This window comes from Equus asinus, chromosome 2 (genome assembly GCF_041296235.1).
Source record: "Equus asinus isolate D_3611 breed Donkey chromosome 2, EquAss-T2T_v2, whole genome shotgun sequence".
Lineage (NCBI taxonomy): Eukaryota > Metazoa > Chordata > Mammalia > Perissodactyla > Equidae > Equus > Equus asinus.
Genome location: NC_091791.1, coordinates 57,341,409 through 57,350,065, shown reverse-complemented (window position 1 = coordinate 57,350,065; position 8,657 = coordinate 57,341,409). Strand labels below are relative to the sequence as shown.

The 8,657-nt window shown below is 43.8% G+C and overlaps 1 long non-coding RNA gene across 1 annotated transcript; it reads left to right on the top strand.

Moving 5' to 3' along the window:
* Positions 1–1,123: 1,123 nt before the first annotated feature.
* Positions 1,124–3,510, top strand: LOC139040995 (uncharacterized). The gene is made up of 2 exons (XR_011495421.1): positions 1,124–1,259; positions 3,075–3,510. It is a non-coding gene; the product is annotated as an uncharacterized lncRNA (long non-coding RNA).
* The last annotated feature ends 5,147 nt before the right edge of the window (positions 3,511–8,657 follow it).

Here is an 8,657-nt window from a genome sequence, read left to right as displayed (position 1 = left end):
GGACATAGTGTGGAAGGTTTGTTTCTACTCCATTGGTGTCAGTTGGGATGGCTCAAAGGCAGGGCTGTGATCATCAAAGTCTTGCTCACACACGTTTGGAGCCTGTGTTGGGAACACTCAGCTGGGAGCTACACGAGTTAGGGCTCCTCGGACATCTTTCTGTATCTTTCTACAGTCTCTCCACATGATGTTTCCAGCATGATGGGTTTAGGATAGGTGGACTTCCTCCGTGTGGGCTTGGCTCTCAAGGCACATCCCCCAAGGGAGCTAAATGGAAGCTATATCACCTTTTACGACTATACTAGGAAGTCACATGGTTTTACTTCTGCCGCATTCTACTGGTGGAGGCATTTACAAAGGTCTGTCCAGGCTCAAGGGGCAAGAACACAAATCCCACCTCTAGATGGAGGACTGTTAATGTCACATTATAATAAGAGCATATGAGATGGGATATATTTGACTGCAGCCATCTTTGGAAAAATATAATCTACCAAAGAAAAAAATTTTGGGGGGGGGGGAATTTCCCATATTTTGGGGAATTGGGGATGTAAATGGTTAGCAGGAACAAGGAATACCTTCTTTTAAAAGAAGAAAATGTTGTTAAGTCCTGAATCTCTCTTTTTCTTTTGGTGAGGAAGATTGGCCCTGAGCTAACATCTGTTGCCAATCTTCCTCTTTTTGCTTGAGGAAGATTGTTGCTGAGCTAACATCTGTGCCAATCTTCCTCTGTTTTGTACCTGGGATGCTGCCACAGTATGGCTTGACAAGCAATGCTAGGTCCATGCCCGGGGACTGAACCAGGAAAGCCCAGGCTGCTGAAGTGGAATGTGCAAACTTAACCACTATGCCACTGGGCCAGTCCCTTGAATCATTTTTTTTTTAATGGAGGAAAGGCAACTCCAGCTATTGAACCATCGTCAACAAACATAGAGATGTGCTTATAGACCATCACCAAAGACTTTTGAAAATGTTCTTAGCCTACTGACCCAGAGATACTTTCAAGGAACCAGAAACATTTAAGTGTCAGCTTTTAAGGACTTTATGGGCTCTCAAGCATATTCTGCCAAGTGGACGGACCAAACTGGATCTGTTCTACACTCAGAGTGTGAAACAGTGTTTCCTGGCTTAGCCCTTGTTTTCCTCTGTTCAGGCTACTATAACAAAAATGCCATAGACTAGGTGGCTTATAAACAACAAATATTTATTTCTCACAGTTCCGGAGACTGGAAGTCCCAGATCAAGCTGCTGGCAGATTTGAGGTGAGACTTCACTTCATGGGTTACAGATGGCCATCTTCTCGTTTTGTGCTCACATGGTGGAAGGGGCCTCAAATGGGGTCTCTTTTATAAGGGCACTAACCCCATTCATGAGGGCTCCACCCTCATGACCTAACCACTTCCCAAAGGCCCCACATCCAAAGGCCATTACATTCGGGATTAGGTTTCAACATATGAATTTTGTAGGGGGACACAAATATTCAGTCTATAGTCGCCCTTCTGGAGTAATGCCTTATAGTCACTGTTTCCTGATGCTTCCAAATGCTTATGGAGAGGCCAGAGTGGCCACTGTCAGGGATGAGCAGTCTATGACTTTGTGCAAGAGCTGGTTGAGGTTATCACAATACCTTTGGGCCAAGTTATTTTAAGTTACAATACACAGTTTGAATTTCCTCAACCAACTGGAAGGCTCTTTCTGGCTGAAATCATGATTTCAGCATAAAAGAAAAGAAGAGGTAAGTTAAAGTGAACACCTGTTCTTCTAAAATTGCTCTACTGCAGGTACCAGCCCTAGAGAGTTGGCAGATGGTTTTATGTTTCTAAGCCTGACCTTAGCAGCCCTTCATCAATCTTGAGCTGATTGATTCTCAGGAAAGAGGAGACGCTGGCTTCTCAGGTTACCCAAGACACCTTTGATTTAGTTACTACCTGAAGACCAATTAATTAGCTCACACTGGTTCTCTCAAGTTTTCCTAACAAAGCTGGGAAACACTAGGCACAGCCTGGCCAGGGCAGCTTTTTACTAGCTCATTAATTACTGTTACCCCAGACATGGATAATCCTAAAAGATGAAGATAAAAGCATCATTCTGCACTGGGGAAGATGGTGATCTCCTGCAGCTATCCTGCCCTGTGATTCCTGTAGCCAAGAGGCTCCCCATCTTTAAAAAACCTCCACCTATAGGACTGAAACTACCAACTGCTTCTCCCATTGCATTTTAACTCATAGCTGCAAAGGGGAGCTTGTTAATCATGAGAGAATTTGCCCCTTGACTATTGGACACTTTTAATTTTTTTAAATTTAGAAAGCTTCTCTCAATTATTTTTCTTTTTAAGTCAAATAGAATTGTATTGGTTTTCTATGACATGGAGTTAATTCACAGTCAACGTTCCGGATGGATTGTCTGGGGAACTCACTCTTTTCCCCCAATCAGTTGGTTTCCTCTCTTCTGTCTCTCACCTGGTCCCACTTCTCTCCTAGCCTCTCTGCTTAGTTTTTGCTCTTCATTCCAAGCTAGGGCAAACCTGGGAGGAGTCAGGGTCGGATGTGGGAATGTGTTGTTGATGTGATAAGAAGTAATAGAACAGCATACTCATGTTTAAGATTAGGTACTCTATGACTCTTCTCCTCTAAGAGGGCAACCATAAGTTGACTTTTGCTACTAAGAACTTCCTCCTCATGATAGATGTTATTTTTCGGTGGTGTTAAAAGATAAATTGAGGAGTATTAAAATTTTTAACAGTTTATTTGAGCAAAAATTGATTTCAACTGGGCGGTGTCAAGAAGCGTTTAGGAGCACTGCATCCTCAGGAGCTGGGGGCAAGACTTTTATAGAGAAGACTTGGAAGTAGAGCAAGGCAATTATTTGACTGGCTGTAGCTTAAGCAGTTGCCTTATTTGGAAAGCCTAAGTTGCCTGTTTGTGATTGGTTGTCCTTAGCTTTTGATTTCTTAACCTTGAGGCATTTTTAGGCTTAGGTTTTGGTTTGCTCATGTAGATGGCTAAGGCAGCAGAACCACCTCAGTCTAATGGCCTCCTTGTTTAATTAATTTAACAGTAGTGTATGTGTAACTGCAGGCCCTCCAGGACCAGCTGAACCGACCCCATCTTATCAACAGAGTAATTAAGAGTGGTTTTTCAGGAACTGAGACCCTTTGTCCAGTTCAGGCCGGCTGAGACCACCAACCCATCAACTGGGCCTGTGCAAATGCTCGATAAGTGACCTTTTTGATGTCAAGGAGCTAACAACTCCACCCTCAGATCATGGTAACGCCGCCATTTTGTGAGCATGCATCTTATGAAGAGCCATGAAGCTTGACTATGCTCGCGCAGATCATCAATGACCTCACTTCTCCTTTCCTCCAATCATCCATCTCCATGCTTCAAACTGCCCTGCCCAACATCCCATAAACTGTGCCCCAAGCCCTGGATCGGGGAGACAGATCCGAGAGCACAGGCCCTTGTCTCCTTGCAGATGGATCTCGCAAAATAAAGCTGATTTCTCTTCCCAAAAGCTGATGCCATATAATTGACTTTTTTAATGCACATTGAGCAAGAGAACCCCAATTTTGGGTGGTACTGTATGCATTAAAATTTTTTATTATGGAAAATTTCAACACGCACAAAAGCAAAGCAAATACTATAGTTAATCCTTCTGCCTGCTCCCCATGTACCCATCATGCAACTTCAACAATTATCAACTCATGACTAATTTTGTGTCCTATATGCCCCCAAACCCAGGTGTTCTGTGCTCCATGTTTGGCTTCACCTGAAACCACGTTTCCTTGTCTGCACATGCCCAGAAGGAGGTGAGCCTGGGGGCTGCAGACTCCTCTCGGTCTGTGTCTTCCACTCCATCATGTGCTCTGAGTCTTGAGAACACCTCGATTGTCACATTCTGTTATACTTGATGGGGTAACTCGAGGCATCCTGGCGGCGGGCAGGACAAAAGGACAGCTGTGCTGCGCTGCCCACAAATTAGGGCATCTTTGGAGGCTGTCCTCCAATTTCCAATTAATTTTTAGGAGAGCTTTAATTATGCCATCAACAGTCCTCACTTAAACAATCACAGGCACTCTGGCTAGGGGGAAATGAGTGACTGACTAGATTTGCATAACCATTTACCCTAATTAGAATGTCAAAAGTTGGTGGCAAAGAGGCCAAGTTGTGCTGTGACTTAGTATCATTTTAATTTATCCCAATTTCCTATTATTACACCTGTCTTCCTCTTTGCCTTTCAGGTCTTCTTTCCTTTTAAATGATTTGTAGCAAAAACAGAACGGAAGACAGAACAACTAATAATTTACTTGTAGGCTGAACTCCGGAAAAACGCTATAGGTTTCTTTCCTTAATCCAAACCATGATTTTAGTTTCTATCTGAACTTATAATTGCATGGACATTTAGATCTAACCCTGGTAATTTAGGCAGACCCTTAGCTTTGAATCCAGGAGCCTGCTCTTTACAGGTGCGTGTGCATGTGTGTGTGTGTGCATGCATGTAAGGTGGTGGAATCATCTTCAGGTTATCCCATGAGAAAAAATAGTGTCTTTGAATAGTCACTTTTATTCCAATGTTTTAACACAAGGAATGGTTGTAATAATAACAGTTGTAAGATATACTCATTAATAGATAATATTATTAATAACCTGTAAAGCTTCTATGACAAAGGTTTCGGACTAGAAGATTTGAAAACTACAAACGGGGTTGAGAATAAACAGGACTCCAGGCCTCAGGCACAGACCCACTGGGGCCCATTAGAGGCTGTTTAGTCACACACCCGTGATTTCTGGGTCCGGCTGGTGAGCTACTTACCCAGGTCCTAGTTAAATCAGGCATCCTGTTTTTCCGCCCCCATTCCCTTTTAGCTGCAGGAGGCCACCTATTTAATTAGTTGGGGGTGGGAGCGTCTGTAATCTCCTGGGGGCAGCTTTAGCTCCAGGGTTGGATAAGAGGATGAATCCAACCCCAGGCGTGGCCAGCCTGTCCCCTGCAACATATGGGGACCCCGCCACGCCTTCAGCCCAAGTTCCAGCAGCAACATTAGTGAAGAGGCCTTCCCTGCTGGGAATACACCCTGCAAAGCCAAGGGCAGGTGGCGTCACTAGTAGAGGTCAAGTAGTTCTTAGACCAAACAGCATCTGGCGAACTATGCCAATTGGAAATCAATGTCCCTCCCTGGGTGGGTTTAATTTTATGGTTGTTTGCACAAACTTACAGCCCCTAATGGGCAGTGCAGAGCTCAGAGCATCCTCCTAGCATTCTTCCAATGGAGTCTGATGTCTTTGCAGCCCATCGATAAGTTGAATTAAAGAGTCTGTTTACTAGAGGCTAGTGTTGGAGCCTGGCTGTCAGGCTAAGTCAGGCTAACGGTAGGGTTAGCCACTATTTATCCAGGGCCTGGAGGCTTAAGCACAAATGCAGTACATGTAAGCTCCTAAAACCTTACCACACTGTCTCCAGCCTGAGGGAGACATGTTGGTTCCTTGGTATGTAGCAATATTGAATCATGTTCAATGTTCCGACTTCATGTTAAGCAGGCCGGTTTTCTTTGGACTGACATAAGATTTTATAGAGGTTAAGAGGTTATGTTCTGCAGTCAGACAAATTCAGTTTCCACCACTCACCTTGGGGCAGAAGGACTTTGAGGCAACTTTCTTAACCTCTCTGGGCCTCACTTTCTTCACCTGTAAAATAAGGAGAATAATAGCACCCACCTTACTGGGCTGCCGAGAGGATGAAATAAAATAATATGTTGTAAGTGTTTAGCATAGTCCCTGGTATGCTAATGTACTTTTAATAAATCTCGGGTATTAAAAATGACAATAAAGATAATAATGATAATTCCAGCCAAATGTGAACAAAATAGGCATGTTAAAATTAACAAGAACAGAAGACATGAATGAGCAGCGCTGGTTTTAAAATCTTGAATTTTAACATTTTTACCATTGAACTCTGTAGTCTTAAAGTTGTATGGGAATTCTTTAACTTGCTCATTTCTCCCTTGTTCTGACTTATTAATCTTTCTTGTTTTTCAACAAAGAGAGGAAGATTTAGGCATCTTCACCCCATATGAATGGGTTCATTTTTTGATGCACCCTGTAATGAGTGGGTTGTTGACCTAGAAATACGTCACACCAGTCCCTGGGTCCGATCAGAACCAGAACTCCAGGGAAGCCAGCAGTAGTCATGGCAACGGCTTCTGTCCCGTTTCTCAGGTGGATCATTACCAGGAGAGAGTTGGATAATTAAGATCAAATGATGACTCATGGAAGAAAACCTTTTCTATAGCTGAGGATGGGGTTTCTTTCTTCAGGGCCAGACACTCTGATGGAGTATGGGCCTGCCTGACCATATGTGCCCCAGTCAGAGGCAGTTTCATTGCAGTGAACCCCAAGGGAACAGAAGTGAGGAGCCCTGCTTCTGAGCGGGGCTGGGTGAGGGGGACTCGAGAGGAAGGGCCAGTCCTCCCAGATGAGTAGAGAGCAGTGGCTGTTGGAGAACTGTGCTACAGCCAGAATCGCAGTCTCTGAGAGATGCCTGGTTACTTTTTTCCTTTATCTACAGCTTCAGCTGGATCCCCATCGTTGGCGCAGTATGAAAGGTACATCCTTTCTCTAACAGATACAAACCACAGTGGCTTCTGGCTCACCAACAACCCCCCAGTGACCATGTTGCTGTTTCCTAGCTACAGCTAAAGACACCTGACAAACTGACCAGTCCGATTCTCTCTCCTGGGTATTTGAGAGTTGACTGGTATAGATAAATGGGTTGGAGCAGAGTCATCTCATGATAGTGCTCCAGGGCCAAGAACAATGGCTCCCAAGGTCCCAAGTCAGCTTTATTCATGTCCTGCCAGAGAAGCGGTTGTTTAAGCTTCCTTTGATTTAGTGAGCTACTCCTCATATCATTCCATATCTACTTTTTGCTTAAATTAACTGAAACTGTTTCTGTTTTCTTTTTCCTTCTGCAAGAACCTTAAGTGATATGTTTCCTATTGAAAACTTAAAAAAAAAGGCAGGGGTGAGATTTGTACAATAGGCCTGTGATGTTGGCAGGTGGTTTAACCCAAAACTTCTGGGTTCTCCAACCTTGAGAACATGATTAGAACATGAAATTCCCCCCATAAAAGGCATCTTCAACCACAAGAGCTCTAAGTCTGCCTGGAGATGCCTGCGCCAGCTGGTTAGCCAGGTGGATCTGTTCCTCGGCTAAGTGATTTGCATCTGTGTCTGGCAACCTGGGATTTAAATTCGTGCCTACACAAAATGACCAAGTGGGCTTCCTCGAGAATAGGTGACACTGGAAGATTAATTCTTCAAATGCTGAAGGTCTCTGAAAAAAGGCCCCAAGCTCATCTAAGCTGTACAAACTTGTACAGCTACGTACGTTTTTTCCCTTATGAGCTACAATATTACCTTCAGTGATTAACTGGAATAGCCTCAGCTATGGCAATTATCCAGTGAAGCTGGCCACAGATTTCCTACAGTTATTACTGGACATAGCTTCTTTTCTAGGATCCTTCCTTCTAATCCACGTTTGGGCACTGACTCAGACTGGGAAGGCTCTAGCCTCATCTTTTCCAAAGGGCTTCCTCTGAGGATCCAAATGTGAGGTTGGGTCCATTTATCAGCGACAACTCTGAAGCCAGGCAAAATCAGTCTCTCTCCTAGCTCCCTCAAAGCGGGAGATGGTCCATATGATGTCACCAACCATTGGGTAACTTTAGCAGAGCTAAAGACCCAAGTCCCTGTTAGGGCCCATTCAATTTTGCATCCTCTCCCCATGGCCATGACCAGCTTCCTCCCAAAGAGCTACCCTTGGCAGAACCCATCCTCACTTCTGCAGGAGCCACCCAGAGCATCACTGGCATTGCTTTAGTTCATGATAGATTTCACATGATTCACCAAAACTTCCTCCAAGCTTTCTGGAATATTCATGTTTCCATGTCATGAATTAGCAGTTACAGCCTTCTTATGGAGCTCTCTCCTTGAGGACTTCTGCCTCTTCCATTTGTCTCTCTAAGTTCCCACTCTCCCCTTCCTCCCCACACAGTAGATAAAAGGACTGGGATCAGACCAGGGGAAGCAGCTAGGCGTATCTCCAGGCAGGTCTTGGGTAAAACCAGAAAAGGTTTTGGGAACCCAGAAGTGGTTTGACTGAACTGCAAGGGGGTCAACTCCTTGACCCCAAGACACTGGTGCTGATCATGGGCACCTGAAGACACACACTGTTCCTGTTCTGAATTATGTCCCCATTCCTGAAGTATCACCAAATATGACCCTGAAATTGAAATTTTCTATTGACTAATTTCTTTCTAATTTCAGGAGCTCATACGGCGTGATCAACTTGTGCCGCCCCCAACCTTTTACTTTGTATTATGAAGAATTTTAGACAGAAAGGACAGTATAATAAACCACGACATGCCTATCACCCAGCTTCAACAGTTATTGACTCATAGGCAATCTTGTTTTACCTATACTGCGACCCTCTGCCCTAGATTATTTTGAAGCAAATCCCACACATTATATAATTTCATTTGTGAATATTTCAGTATGTATCTCTAAAATATAAGGACTTAAATAATGTAACCATGATATCTTTATTACACCTAAAATAATTAACAATAATTCCTTACTATCAAATATGCAGTCAGCGTCCAA